The following is a 2848-nucleotide window of genomic DNA, read 5'->3' as shown; positions in this document are numbered from 1 at the left end:
AGGAAAGGAGGAAGGAAGGAAAGAAGGAAGGGAGAGAGGAAGGAAGGAAAGAAGGAAGGAAGGAAGGAAGGAAGGAAGGAAGGAAGGAAGGAAGGAAGGAAGGAAAGACACTGGATTTGTGTTACTCTTTGTTATAGCAGTTTGGTGCATACACTAACTAAACTACTGTGGTAATACAGGAACCAGCGAAGTTCTAGGACCCTCCAGAATCAGAACTGGAGACTGAATGACAGTCTCCATATTGCAGGGGACCTGGCACTAGTAGCTTCATATTTGCATATCACAACTTTGACTTCCTCCTTTCATTGTTTTTAAAAATTCTGGTGATGGATTCTGACTGGCCTATCACATACTGCATACCCATTTCATATATCAATTATTGTGACCAGAAAAGTGAGATTCTAGAATTGGTCCAATTTAGGCCAGATTTTTATGATTTGGTCCACTACCTTGGCTAAGTTATGTAAAAATATGATATTTACATTGTATCTCATGGTGAAGGAGTCTCATGAGGGTCAGTTCTCATAACACAAAGGTCATCCACCAGTGACTGTGCTCAACCCAAAACACTAGATTTTCAAAGACCCACAATGGTCACTTTCCAGGGTGCCCGAAATAAGTGTAAACTGGCTACTTTCATCCTATGGGATTAACTTCCTGGATTGATGAGGGAATTATTAGCAGTATATTTTCAGGCAGAAACAGATTAAACATATGTCCCTGATCAGTCAGAAATTACCAAAACTATATCTCTCAACCAACTCCATGATACACAGAGAAATTCTTTGAACTTCTTCAGAATGATCTTATGGTTTATTTGTAAGTTGTTCAGAATGATTTTACCGTTTATTATTTGCACGTTGTTAATGATTGGATATGACAAGCTATCACTGTTTAAAAAAGCTTGATGAAAACTCCCAATACAAAAGATTTCTATGAACTTTAAGAATTCAGAAGCTTATAGTACAGTAACTGGGAGGAAACTCAACTGAAAGTTTTAGGGTTAACACCTAAGTGCTTTGTTGACTAGCACTGAGACAAATTCACTGCTCTATTAGGGATCCTATATTTCCCATGGAAGGATCAGTCTGGGAGCTGAACTCCCCAATTTTTTTTTTAATGGTTTATTTATTTATATTATTTTTTAAATTTGTCTTTATTTTTGAAAGTATTATAGATGTCCCTCTTTCCCCCCCATTGACTACCAAACCCCTCTTCTCCTGTCCTTCCCTTCATGCCTTCATTGCTCTATTGTCTGTGTTCATGAGTTATGCATATATGCATATAAGTTCTTGCTTAATCTCTTCCCACCCATCCCCTTCCCTCTGAGATTCGTCAGTCTGTTCCATGCTTCCATGTCTCTGGATCTATGTTGTTGATCAGTTTACTTTATTCATTAGACTAGAGGCCCGTTGCATGAAATTGGTGCACGGGGCGGGGGGTCCCTCAGTCCAGCCTGCACCCTCTCCAATCCGGGACCCCTCAGGGGATGTCCGACTGCCGGTTTAGGCCTGATCCCAGATCGGGCCTAAACCGGCAGTCGGACATCCCTCTTACAATCCTGGACTGCTGGCTCCTAATTGCTCACCTGCCTGACTGCCTGGTCGCCCCTAACTGCCCCCCGCTTCCAGCCTGGTTGCTCTTAACTGCCCCCCGCTGCTGGCCAGGTTGCCCCCAACTGCCCCCTCCCTGCCGGCCTGGTCACTCATAACTGCCCCCCCCCCACTGACCTGGTCTCCCCCAACTGCCCCTCCCTTCTGGCCTGGTCGCCCCATGCAGCCTGCTGTTCAATTGTTTGGTTGTCCTTCAGAAACCCCCTCCTGGCCTGGTCGCCCCATGCAGCCTGCTTGTTCAGTCGTTTGGTTGTCCCTCATTAACCCTCCTGCTGGCCTGGTCATAAGCGGCATTCTTGTGAGGGCTTGAGGGTCAATTTGCATATCACTGCTTTATCATATAGGAATACCTGATGCTGCTGTAGAGCCAGCAATCACTAGTCCTAAACCATGCTGTAATTAAAACATATATTTACCTTATTTGAAGAAATATAAAGTGTACATTTCAAAATGCATTGTATACCTGTGGAACTTAACAAGTTTCACATGCCATTTTTGCCTAAAATGGACCCCAAATCTACAACCAAAGAAATTGGCTGTGCTGTAACATGCATGACTGATAGGTGACCTAATTTTTTTGAGCTTCTTATGTGTATTTTGCCATGAAATAACACCTAAAAACCATCCTACATAATGTGTGCACCTTTTGAATACTAGTTTTGGAAAAAATGAGTCTGACACAAGTAAAAAAAATTATACTCCCCAGTTTCATGCTGAGAACATTAGTAAGTGTGGATTCAAAGAGCCTTCATCAAAAGTTATAATGATACAATGTAAAAGGTAATAATGGAGAAACTAGTGTTCGCACCCATCCTGGCACTTAGAAGATTAATGGAAGGAGACCATCCCCTCTATGAAAAGATTTACAAATTATGAGTCACAGATACAGGTACAGAGACAACTTTCTAACCCAGGGGTATTGGAAAGGCTTTTGTAAAAAACCAATGTGGTAATTTGGGGCTGAGGCTTATTGTCAAGAGACATATTTAGTGAATATTGATGATAGGTATGAGGGCATTTGGATAAGACTACTCTATGGATCATCTCAGTTTGTCTGAAAGTGACACACAGCCCTGAATAGCATTGACTTATGACTGCAGTTTGTTTTCTGATCAACTATATGAAGCTCAAGTGGACTATTCTAGGCCCTATGTTTTGTTGTACATTTTAGTATTCAGTTTGTAAATTTTCACAAATCATTTTGAAATATTGATTGGAATTATATAAATGTAAAC

The sequence above is a fragment of the Eptesicus fuscus genome, chromosome 6, assembly GCF_027574615.1.
Source record: "Eptesicus fuscus isolate TK198812 chromosome 6, DD_ASM_mEF_20220401, whole genome shotgun sequence".
In the NCBI taxonomy this organism is placed as follows: domain Eukaryota; kingdom Metazoa; phylum Chordata; class Mammalia; order Chiroptera; family Vespertilionidae; genus Eptesicus; species Eptesicus fuscus.
This window is presented reverse-complemented; position numbering follows the sequence as displayed.